Source organism: Lissotriton vulgaris, chromosome 3_2 (genome assembly GCF_964263255.1).
Source record: "Lissotriton vulgaris chromosome 3_2, aLisVul1.2, whole genome shotgun sequence".
NCBI classification, from domain to species: Eukaryota; Metazoa; Chordata; class Amphibia; order Caudata; family Salamandridae; genus Lissotriton; species Lissotriton vulgaris.
In genome coordinates this window covers 137352775-137366364 of record NC_141690.1, presented here as the reverse complement: position 1 = coordinate 137366364, position 13590 = coordinate 137352775, and the positions used below count along the sequence as shown (strand labels likewise).

The 13590-nt window shown below is 39.0% G+C and overlaps 1 protein-coding gene across 2 annotated transcripts in view; it reads left to right on the top strand.

Moving 5' to 3' along the window:
• Positions 1-13590, top strand: part of OTOP1 (otopetrin 1) — a 141889-nt gene that overhangs the window by 71950 nt on the left and 56349 nt on the right. The gene's annotated exons all lie outside the window — the stretch shown is intronic.

Genomic DNA, 13590 nt, shown 5'->3' with positions numbered 1-13590 from the left:
TAGTTACTGCCCCAACATAACTCTTGATGTTTAATGATAATATTAACCTGAACAGAGTTGCTTTTTTGTACATCCGATGGTGTGGTGAAATTCTATTTTGAGGGGAAAGAAGCTACTTTGGAAATCTCTTTGCTTCTTCACTCACCATGTTGGTGGAGAAACTTGTTGTTTCAACAGTTCATTCTCATTTATGGTTCCTGCTCATGCATGACTGTTGCTGTTATTTGAAATATTGAAGCTGAAATACTTTGGTTGTTATATCACGGAGGAAGTCTTGAAAACTGCTTAATTGGGAGAGGAAACTGTTTTGAAAATCAACATGCCTTTTAGTTAATTGGGTTGGTAAACCAGTTACTGCTCCATTGGCTCTACCTACTGCATTATATGCATTCCCTCTGGCATGGGTTCAGTACAAATGATACAACTTTATGTTTTATTTGAGGCCAGTTATATCTCTATGACAAAACTTAAACATATCAGACATATGTCATATAGTGAGGTCGTAACATCAACTTCACTTAGTACTGCCGCCCCTTCCAAAATGGCTACCTCTCCAGATATTACAATACATAAAAAGGGACACCCTGAAAATGGATAACGTTCCGAGGACAGGGCAATAATATTTCAACAATAAACAATTCCTAGGCAACTGTTAAGTATGCTATTAGGCAAATCAAACAACACAATGGATGAAAGTGAACACAAGTGTACTGAAATAGATGATGACAAATTAATTAGACATGAATATTACATTTATTATACAAAGTATACATATAAATTATATAAATGTCACATTCATAAAAAGTAATATCAACATTTATCAAAACAATGAAACACATAAAAAATTAGAAAATACAATACATATATAGTATTAAGATCAAATATCATTGATAAAAATTGCTATAACACAATAGTTAAACAAGTTTTAATCTGTATAGTGGTTATAATGTTGGTCTCGTCTTGCATGCCTTCTTCAGGAGAACCACTGGATGATCCTAATAAGGAAATGAAAGCAAATCATTTCATATATTCCAGTACACTATGAGTTAAACTGTTCACTTTAAAGTAAGCGTGCAGAAGGAAAAACTGTTTTGTGTAAGCGTGCAGAAGGAAAAACTGTTTTGTGTTAGCTCAAAGAAAATTGAGATTGAGCAATAAAGAATAGCGAAAAGAACCTCACCCTAAATAGGGTGAGGAATATATGAAATGATTTGCTTTCGTTTCCTTATTAGGATCATCCAGTGGTTTCTCCTGAAGAAGGCATGCAAGACGCCGAAACGCGCGTCTTGCAGAAACGCGCGTCTTGCAATAGCAATTTTTATCATTGATATTTGATCTTAATACTATATATGTATTGTATTTTCTAATTTTTTATGTGTTTCATTGTTTTGATATATGTTGATATTACTTTTTATGAAAGTGACATTTATATAATTTATATGTATACTTTGTATAATAAATTTAATATTCATGTCTAATTAATTTGTCATCATCTATTTCAGTACACTTGTGTTCACTTTTATCCATTGTGTTGTTTGATTTGCCTAATAGCATACTTAACAGTTGCCTAGGAATTGTTTATTGTTGTAACCTCTCCAGATATGTCTGCAACAGCTATGGATATTTTGCTCAAGAAACTTTTGAACATAAAAAATTCATTATCGTCAGTTAGCAATGCACCATCAGTGAACACTCAAGAGGTACAATCTCTTAGGGACAAGGTTGCTCAGTTTAATTAAAGTATGCAATCAATAGAAGGTTGCCAAACTGAGGTTGAATCACAATTTGATAAACTACCTGAACATGGTCATTACATATGGTATCTCCAGGAAAAGACAATTGATTTGGAAGATCGCTGTAGAAAGGCCAACATTAGAATTATTGGTCTTCCGGAACATCTGGAGGATGATGTAATGCAATGTCTTATCCCTAACCTGATGAAGCTTACTTTCTCACCTCAACTTGAATTTCAGGAAACGCACTGTGTGCACTCAAAGAACTCTTCTCGCGCTTCTAAACCTCATCATATTCTGGCTTGTTGCCTATGGCACCAGCAGGTTTGTCAAATTATATTGGCTACAAGGAAACATGGACCTTACAACAGTCTTAAGAAGAAGCAATTCTTGGCTTTAAGTCTTAGGCTAAAGAAAAAAGACATCAAATATTGTCTTCTGAAAAATTAGACAATGCTTGTAACATATCAAGGACAAATTAAGGATAATTTCCACCCCCATGATTTGCACTCTATTTGTAACGATCTTAAGAAAGATGATTCAGTAATGGAACATAGATGTACATCTTCTACAACAACTCAGGGTTTGAGCAAGGGTCTCCCTCCAGACTCACACGAACCTGATGACTTGGAAACAGTGCATTGTAAATGGTCTTCTATTAGTAAATTTGAATCTGGAGAGGGCTTACATCAAAGAGACAAATCGAGATCGGCAACAAATTAATAATTGATTGTGTTCTCCTTGGATGAATTATTCTCTTTTTTTTCTACATAATATTGCTCTTCTTGACTGGATTACAATGTTGTTCCCTTTATGTTTTCTTCATCTTCTCATTTGATCTCCTTCTCTTTCCTTTTTTACTTTCTCTTCCTGTTTTTTATGTTTAAAGTGTTTGCTTATATGCTGGATGTTGGTATTGTTTCTTCACATGGCTCTCAGTATTTTACTCCTTCCTTTTACACTGCCTTACATGCTTTACCTAAGCTAAACGTTTTAACAGTTTAAAGAGTTCCCGCTTGTATTATTTAGTCTTAGAACTCTTTGTTGGACTTTTTTTAATCTAAAAAAGGTTTTTTTTATATTTCTTTTTTCAGTATAATATAAGCTTCATCCTTTTTATTTTTGAATCACTACAATACTGAATTTTATTGTTTCAAATAAATTTACAATCATATTCATTTTGTAATAAGTACACATCCATATATATTTTAAATGTTTTTATCGGTATAACTCATTGCTTTTTCTCATGCAACCTTCTCATTTGAAGTCATAGAAAATTGTTTCCCAAGACATACATGGATTAACACATTTTAGTAAATGAAAGAAGATACAGACTTATATAGGCCACAATAAACCGTATATAGCTTTATTACAAGAAATGCACCTCACACCTCTGGAAAGTGATAAATTGAAACGTGATTGGGTAGGTCAAGTAATTCATGCAAGTATTACCTTACCCCCTAAACATAGAGTTGCTATGCTTTTTAATAAAAAATTACCTTACAAAAAATACAAACATTGGGAGATAATGAAGGTCATTATATCTTTGTAAAGCTTCACATTCATCACACTTTTTTAATAGTGGGCTCAATATATTGCCCTACAGAATATAAACATATTTTCCTATCCCAGATCAGTATACTATTAGCAGTATTTGGTAATACACGTGTGTTGATTGGAGGAAACTGGAATGTTATTGGTCTGTTCATTGTTAGGTCTGGTAAACCAGGCCAGATGTTATGGGCAAACTCCCCATTCTATCCTATAGGGATGGATAGCCTTACAATAGTGAAAAACGAAATTGGCAGTATTTTGCTATCAGGACATGCCACACACTCCTTTCACATACACTGCACCCTGCCCAAAGGGGAGCCTTGGCCTACCTTAGGGGTGACTAACATGTAAGAAAAAGGAAGGTTAGGGTCTGGCAATTGTGTTTAATTGCCAGGTCGATATGGCAGTACTGAACTGCACGCTGGCACCGCAATAGCAGGCCTGAGACGTTGTCGCAAGGCTGCTTGTGTAAGTAGCACAATCAGTGCTGCAAGCCTATGAGCAAAATTTGGTTTACAGGCCCTGGGCACACAGAGTGCACTGCACTAGGGACTTAATAGTGAACCAAATAAACCGATCATGGAAACATCAATCCATAGCAACAATTGACAAAGTGAGTACATGCCCTTTGGCCCTGAATAGCAGTGGCAAAGTACCCAAAGCATCTAGACCACCAAACACGAATTCTACACACAGCAAAATAACAGGAGGCAAAGGCAAATATACAGGGGAATCCCACGCCAATGATGCCAGGTCTAACAGTTACGGATAATTTAAAATATATAATTGATCAACCTAAAAGAGATTTTCAATGATGGATGCTATTAAACTTATCCTTAAGAGGTAGGATAGAATTTCTAAAAATGAATATGACTCCCAAATACAATTATGTTTTTGGGATGATCCCACTTTCCATTTCGAGAACTATCTTTAAATCACTAACATCAATGATTTCATTTCTTTTTTTTATGATGTGATGTGAAACCTTGTGTAAGTTGTTCCAAATTACACTCTTTAATAAAGGGGGCCTCCATCTTTCTCACTTGCAAACTTCATTGAATTGTTCAAAGATTAGCTCACTCTATTTACATGCAACCTGCTCACAGGAATACACTGTTATGGGTTAGAATGGAACAATCCATCCTAAAATATGATTTGGACTTAGCAATTTATTATACTAAAAAAAAGTTAAATTCACAAACTCCACTAATCCTATTATTCATTCTTTACAATTAGCATTGCAGAAAGCATATGAACTCACAAACACTCATCTTCGTCTCCATTATGGAGCTCCATTATGGGATAATGCTGAAATTCTTTGTAAGAGATCTGAACTCAATTGACCTCTCTGGATTAAACATAAAGTACATAGAATATTGGATGTATACCTGTCTTCTTTTTCTATCAAGTCATTTCCCAGTTTACAACAGGAATTTGATTTGCCTTCATCTTACTTTTAAAATTATCTTCAACTTCCATCAGCCCTTGCTCTTAGTATGACAAAAAGTCCTGACATAACATCTCACTCCCTAATGGCATGTTATATTCAAACTTGGAAGCATTTCAAGGGTATGTTATCTGGTTTATATGCCATTCTGATTGATTCTTCATTTTCTCTTGAAATATCCCGTAATTTAAAATCATGGTGCTCCACAAGCTTGAATATAAATTTTGAAGTAGTTGAGTGGGATACTTACCTAGACAGTTGTAACAAAGGACATAGGGACTCTGGCCATAAATTCAATTTCTTACATTTACATTGTTGGCATTGGTTCCAATCTATATTACACTTAGCTAAACTGAGCCCCAACTGTCTTTGTTGGCGCTGTGGGAATCCAGACAGTGATATTGTTCATATTTTGTGGGAATGCAACAACATTCGTACATTTTGCATTCAAATCAACAATTATTTCAAAAGACAGTCCTTTATTAATGTTTCTCTTTCACATCATTTGTCACTTTTACAAGATATTTCGGAATTACCAACCACCTCTACTCATGCCTTTAAATGGCTATCTACCCTTCTTAGTTAAACACAAATTAACAATTTATGTTTCTAGAGGTCTAATGTAATTCCGACTATTCAATTTTGATTTGAATATGATCGGTGTGGCTCACTTTGAAAAAAGAATTTATGAATTGAATGATAATTTTGCTAATTTTAACCATATGTGGGGTCCTTTTCTAAATTTACGCTGTTTTTGATTAGGGTATCTACTTTACATCTTCTTGTACTTACTCTTAAGATTTTAGCCTTGAATGTATATATTTCCTTAATTTTATTTTCAGTGAATACGCATTTCTTATCCTTTATTGTAATAATGATTTTGTTGTCAATGTTTGAAATAATGATTATGGTATTGAATTATATCTTTTATTCCTTGGTGCCTCATTTTCTTTTTTTTCCTCTTCTTTTCTCCATCTTTCATTTCATTACTTTCTGTTTTTCTTATTAATATTGCATATCTTATTTAAGATAACATGTTTTTCTGCTTTTGGATTGTTATATGTTTATTTTTCAATGTTTTTGTACTGTTTAGAAACAGATTTTCAATAAAGAAATATGAAAAAAAAACTCCACCAGTCAGGAACATACTTTACCTGAAGGCCTTGGGAGGAATGGGCAGCTTTGAGAAGGAGTTACTAGGGATGCTGTCAGTATGGGCATAATTTAGGGGTTGCCATGAGAAGCAGCTGTGACTCCTGGGTTGGTCCTTGATACTCCTGAGTCTGTGTTTGCGACGCCTGGCCTCAGAACTGGCAAAACCAAGAACATAGTGGAGACTCATCAATCCTTATTTTCTGTCCATTTTTTGTTATACTAATAGTAAATAATATATTATTATTGTAGGAATGTGCCCCTCTTTGGATGGTTGCCCCCCACTGTTTACCTAATGTTGATGCTCTTTTGACCAAGTGTGCCCTGGGTTCCTGCCAACCAGGCATCCAGGGTAGCCGCGGCCCGTGGAGGGTGTTTCAGTGGGGCAGAGAGGCGGGGTGACGGAGGGGCAGTGTGGGGGGTGCTAAAAACCGGAGTATGGATAATTGAAGGTAAGTAAACAATTGAATTAATAAAACGAATTTCGTAGCGAATCCTGCATCACATTTTGCGATGCAGGACGTGCTACGAAATTCGTTTTATTAATTACATTGTTTACTTATCTTCAATTATCCATACTCCGGTTTTTAGCACCCTCCACCCTGCCCCTCCCCCGCCCCGCACCTCCGCCCCACCGAAACTCCCTCCACGGGCCGTGGCTGATCCAGGGCCTGTGTTGTTTCCATAAAATTGTACTGATGCACACCCAATTAGCAACTCTCTTGCCACATGTAAGTCCCTTGTAAAAGGGCCCATGGGTACCAAGGGCCCTGTGACCAGGGAAGGCCTCTAAGGACTGCAGCACTTATTGTGCCACCCTTAGAGGCCCTGTAGATTGCAGGTATGCGTGTTTTGATGCAGAACAAAGTGAACAGTCAACATGGCACACATCCCCATGGCATAGGTCATCCACCCTTCCAGCTGGGTGCACTATGCCACTAGTGAGGGTACAGGTGCATGAGCCCTGTACCTCTACACTGTCTAAGTCCATTATTATACATTGTAAGTGCATTAAAGCCATAAAGAGTATATGGTCTGGCTGTTTGTCATTTCAACTCCACTGCACCGTAATGGTTTTACTGGACCATAGAGTCCAAGTGACATGCCTGTGAGCAGCCACCAACTGGAGACCCCTATCCCCCATTGGATTACATTGGGCCTCAGCGCTCTGCACATGGCCGCCCTAGTGCCTCTGAGGGTGTTCTGTGAGTGCAGCCTCGACCCTGGGGGAACACTGGTTCTAAGCCCAGGACTCCATCTCCCACAACCAAGTACTTCCCTTTAAAGTAATAACTTAATTTCCTCCCATATGATTGCATTGACTCCTTTTCTGTGAAAAAAGTTCCAAGTGTGGAGTTAGAAATTGTATGAGAACATAAGAAACTGTGAGTTTACAAAAACGGACTTACTTACCTTTTATGTAGGAAACGTCCCAGTGTGATATCTAGGCATATCGTGGAGAGTGGTAGTGTACGCAAGAAAATGCTAATACATCCCCTGATGAGGCACTCCGTAGGTAATCATAGAAATGATTCAAAAAGTTGTAGTCCAAAATGTTGTTTTTTATTCAATAGTATTCATTTGAAATGTCTTTTAGATGATATTAACAGCATATCAATCCAATACGTGCTCTGGGTTCCATTACAAGAATGAGTATGAACTTCTCCAATGCATTTCGGGCGGGAAGCCCTTTGTCACGGAGTGCTGCAAGGAAGACGAGTAGGGGTGAGAAATGGAATGACAACGGGTGCGGGGTATTATCATTAAAGTGCCGATCAATAGTGGTGTGGGGTGTGTGGTTTACTGAAGTATATAGAGAAATCCGGGTCGTGAACTAAAGGGGTAGTGAGGGGTACAGGAATCGGTGGGGGCGTGTGGGGGAATTAAATCGCGTGAAGGTGATAAGCTAAGGAGTTAAAACGCTAGCGCGCCAACGGCGCAACGGTCTAGTGTAATTGAGATAGGGCACGAACTTACTTCATGTCAGGACGTAGCGGGGACCGCTGTTCGGCTGTTGCAAGACCAGAGTTCAATGTTGTTGCTGTGCCGGTGTAGGCGGGGAAGCGAAAAAAGTAGAGTTTCGAAAAGGGTGGGCATAGAAAACGGACTGAAAGGCTGCGGAAACTGAGGGGGGACTAAGGGCGGGGACTGGGAGGCCATGATGGAATGGTGTGACAGACGTAAATAAACGGTGGGGGAACAGGTGAAGGAACGGAAACCATAAAACAAAGGGCTTCCCGCCCGAAATGCATTGGAGAAGTTCATACTCATTCTTGTAATGGAACCCAGAGCACGTATTGGATTGATATGCTGTTAATATCATCTAAAAGACATTTCAAATGAATACTATTGAATAAAAAACAACATTTTGGACTACAACTTTTTGAATCATTTCTATGATTACCTACGGAGTGCCTCACCAGGGGATGTATTAGCATTTTCTTCACTACCACTCTCCACGATTAAATGGTGTTTTGACAGAAACATTACCCTCGAGAGCACCCAAAGCTGAATAGATCACAACAAACTTTGTTCACTATTGCAGTGCACCACCTACCACTACATTATTTAAAGAATAATCACAAATTGCAAAAGTAACTGAAATGTAATTCCTACTGTTTCTAAACATTTGACCTACCTGTATCTACATTCAACTGCATTCAACTGTATTATCAGAAAAGCGCTAATTTTACTTACTTGAACCAAGTCTAGCTTGGTTCTAAAAATGAAATAAAATACAGCAAAGAAATGTTTTTATACAAAACAATTGGTTGGAGTTCAGTCTTTGAGTTTTTAAACTCATTTTCTGCCTGAATGTGTAAAATTAATGCTTAACACTACCCTCTGAGGAATCCTTACTGCTCGCCCACACTTCCACTAGACTCTGTGCACACTATCCCTTTCTTTGGTATAGCATATACAGAGCTATATTCCTACAATTATTCTCTTTTAGTCTAATAACAAATGGAGCACAGTTAGCTGGAATGGAACCTTTGTCTCGGTCTGGCATGACCAGATGCCTCTTAGCACTGTTTCTACTTACATTTTTCAAATTGTTATGTCCAGCTCTACTGAATGGTTTTTTTTCTGGTGCTAAATTATTTATTACATTTTACCCTATTTTTTCTAAATTGGTGTGGGGTTTTTCTTATGTTGAGTTTCCCTTTATTACTTGAAGTGCTAGATAAATACTTTACATATTGCCTCTATGTTAGGCATAACTGCTTCTGTGCCAAGCTACCACAGGTTGAGCAAAGGTTAATTTAGGGTTAGCTTGTGACTGCACCCTGACCAGGATTGTGGTTACTGATTGAGAAGAGTTTCTTTCCCTCAACCCATAATCCAATTTCTTACCACGGATCAACTTCAGAATCTCTTGTAGACTTTGTTAACACGGAATTAACAACGGATCCATAAAACCATCTAACAACTACACCACAACCCAGAAGTCCAGTATTAACACAACTAAGAAACCAAGAATCTAATTCCTCAATAAATAGTCATAACAACAGTAACCATGCAGTGGGTACCCAGTATCAGCCTCAATGGTGAACATTTCATCCATTCTGTGCTTAACGTCCACTCGTACTTCCGCCAGAGACCAATCAAACATCCACTGCATCATCCTGGAAGCAAAAGACCTAACCCGGCAATTTCGACTTAAATGCATGTAGAAGTCTAAAAGAGCATTTGCAGACCACAACTCCTGCACTGACTCGTCCCACTACACCACCCAAGTCCATTTCTGGTGTAATGTGGTCTTTGAACGCCTTACTAGAAATGAAAAAAGTCAAGACCAGTTTCCTTGGTCAAAATCACCCCAGCAGTAAGTGCCATCGAAATACGGCCAATTCACAGAGTCACCCACCATCTCTAAATACTACATGATATATTACCTTCTGCAGTCACAAATGATACAAACTGTGAAGTTAGAGGAAAATATGACTATGACTACCATCAAGATTCCAAAATGTTTATCACTTTACTGGAAACCCCATTAAGCAACAAGAAAATTACTAGACATATTAAATAGATGCTATATTTTACAGCTGCAACAAATTTTATTCCAGCCTAATGATTTCATTAAATATTTAATGAATATTTAATAGAAAGAGTCTTGCTTGCACTCAGCAAAACAATCAAAACAGTTCTACAAAATTAACAAGTCGTCATAAAAGAGTATAAGAATCTTTTATCCAACAAAATTCTACTAGAGAGACCAAAAACAATCAGTACCACCCAAAAAGAGGGTCGTGAGCCTACGTTCAGTAAGCCATTTTAGAGGCGAAAGCGTCAAAGAACAGGGTAAGCATCATGTCACTATATTTAAGGAAGCAAAAGGACCATAAAAATAATCACTGTTGACACCAATTCTAATTGAGCTAGAAATGTCTGGACATTGTCACTGCTATATGAAATTACCACCTGACCAAGAGCTTTTGGGTCATGGATTCTGCATCATAACAAGAGAAAAGATACAAAGAATTAAAGGCAAGCATAAGACTCAACCAAAAACTAGTTTCTGACCCAGCACACAGCAAACTCGTTTTGCAGGAAATCAAACAAACCTCAATTTGCTCATGGAACATATAGCAGGTGGGAATCAGAAAAGCAGCATGACCACACCATATCTTTTTATACAGGACACAACATAAAATGCTTACAGGAAAGATGGAAAACAAAAGCATTCAACTTCCCAGGATTTTTATTCTACTATTTTTCCGCAGTAAGGTCACTGTTGTGGCAAGAAAAAAGAGCTGTGCAGGGGTTCTGCAACGCCCCTTTACTCTAGGTATGAATACATTTGTGGCTTAGGGTGACCAGAATTTTAAAGTCAAAAACGGGGACATTTTACAAAAATAGAAGAAGGACTACAATTTTACTTCAAGCGATGAGGGCGCTCCTCAGCAGAGAATTACAGAACAGGCAGTAAGAACATACATAAAATGCAATTTTTAGGCCCAGTAGCTTGCCTGTTAATTAAATTGCTTTCTTGAAACAACTGCTAACTATCCCTGCTTTGTAAAACATAAAAAACACCTCCCACCGTTTTCAGTCGACCCTCTCCAAAAACGGGTATATGAGCTAAATTTCTTGAAATTTGTTGGGACTCCTGGTTTAAAACAGGGACCGTCCTGGGAAAACGGGGACGCCTGGTCACCCTATTGTGGCTACCAATCTTAATGGAACTGAGAGTTAGCTGCGCATTGCAGTGAGAGCCTACATCCAACGCTGGGGCCGAACCTGGCACAGCTGAAATGAGTGTGACAAAGGCACTAATGAAACTCTTATTATTCGAGCACCCACGTTGCAATGTCAGACCCCTGATCTCCCTGCCAAAACACAGTGCTGTGGTGGGAGCTGTTTATCATGTTATTAGCGTTCATTGCAGAATACCTTGCTTGAATGCTAGCCTGCAATCTAATCATAGGAATTAGTAAAACACTGTTCAAAATATCAGGCAAGCAAAATTAAAGAACAAATAAATCCATTGCGGGATTTAGCGTAATCCCAAATGCATCACAGAGAGCATTACGGTGCTGACAGACAGACAGAAGCCTGCAGACAAACAGGATGCGTGGATTTAGTGGTACGCACAACTTTTGTCAACAAAGCCACCAACGCTTAAGTTAACCTAGCAGGCACCACTGGCCATTGAAACCCCCGCCCTAAAAGACCCACTTAGTGATTTGGAGCTACACAGTAGCAATGGTTGGAAAAAAACACGTCTGTCTTGAATGTAATGTTTTGAATGGTAGACTGAGAAGAATAAAAGTTATTTTGTTTCCGGGTTCTCGTCGTAGGAAGCGCGCAGTCTCGCACTCAATGTGATTTGTCAGCCCACAGCTTCGAGGTCAGCCGCTCCAGCCGTGAGGCCACTTCCACTCCCAATTCCATCACCATTTGTACAGTGGCCAGGTGCATTTCTCGTCACCGCTCGATGAAGAGTGTACCTTGCACTCATTACATGCAGATATGCTCAGTGAAAAGTGGGCCATGGACCTCTAACTATGCATTCATGTGATTTCATGTGATGGTGTGATCTTTACACGCTCATGTAATAGCATCATGCTGAGTGATGGAAGGGACTACATCTCCAGATACTCAGGCACTGAAGGGCTTACACCGCTGTTGTTCCACTTTTTGAGATGCTGCAATGGCGTAAAAAATGCTCCACAATGCGCTATATGTACAAAGAGACGTATCTAGGCAGATGCATCACTTTGTAAATCTCTGCACTATATTAAACCTGTGTCAAATTATTACACCTGCTTCATTGTAGGCGTAAGGACGGATGCAGGCCCTTCTACATGGGACCCGCCCATGTTAAATGACACAATGCTGGATTTGTGCATGTTTTGCCGCATACTCTAGCAATAAGTCATTACTGCGCCACCAGATACATCAGGACTCCTGACATATTTGGTCAATCCTTGCGACATGGAGTGCTGTACTGTAAATACAGCCCATCTAAGGTGCCGCAAGGATGGCACAACGAAAAGTGTTGCATCTTTGTTTTCAACCCGCGATGCAACACTTTTCATAAATGAGGTTCACACTTGTGATCACATTGTGCTGAGTGCATTGTGGGCCATTCACCTCCGGTCGTGCACTCATGTGATAGTGCACTGCTGAGCATTTTTATCTACACATTCAGTAATGCGGTCATGCTGAGTAACGGGAGGGACTGCACCCCTAGATAAACACTCATTCTGATTATTTCAGACTGAACTAGGCATCTCTAGTCATGCACATCTGTAGTGGTGTCCTGCTGGGTGAAGGCTTCACCATGTGCCTCTGGCATTATATTCATTTAATGGGTTCATGCTGGGTGAAGGGTATGCCATGAATATCTAGTGATACAGTAATGTAATGTAGTTACGCTGTGTTCACTGCACTTCTAGTCATTGATTAATGTAATGTAGTCATGCTGATTGAAGGGCAGGCCACATACCTCCAGTAGCATGCTAATGTACAGCGGTCATGCAGAGTAAAAGGTGGGGAACACCCCTCCAGCTGATATGTCATGCACCTACAGCTACACACTGAAGTAGTGTTTATGGTCTTATTCGAGGGTGACCTGTGCACATCTAGCTATACAGTACTGTTATGTAGTAATACTGTATCAACGGTGTGCCCACGTGAAATATTATGAATGGGTAGACATTAAGGCATAGAAAGGTCACAGAAAACACTTAATGCCCATGCAGGGCACCGTTGCCCTGCATTCTACTCAATTCCATGTGATGGCCCAGTGTCCTCCTTTGATTCCTCACTATTTGTACAGGAAGCCTAACTATGTAATTGCATTAAAGCTTGAATGCATTTATGTTACCTGTTACTTACCCTGGAACACTCAGATAACCTCCCAGTTCAGGTTTTACAATCTACTCACCTATGTTCTCAGTTCTGAGGTAGACTTCTTTGCTTTGTGACCTCTGCTCCCAGACTTACAGCTGGGTGGGGAGAGCGAGTAAAGGTGACAATAGGCCTGATTTAGATCTCAGCGGGAGGTTACTGCATCACAGCGGTGATGGATATCCTGTCCGCCAAAATTTAAATCCCATTGTATCCTAAGGAATTTATATTTCGGCAGACAGGTTATCTGTGACAGAGTAACCCATCTGCCGAGATCTAAATAAGGCCCTTAGTGCTTCTTCGCACTGAGCAGGAAACTTTATTTTTTAATGTTGCTTTCATGAG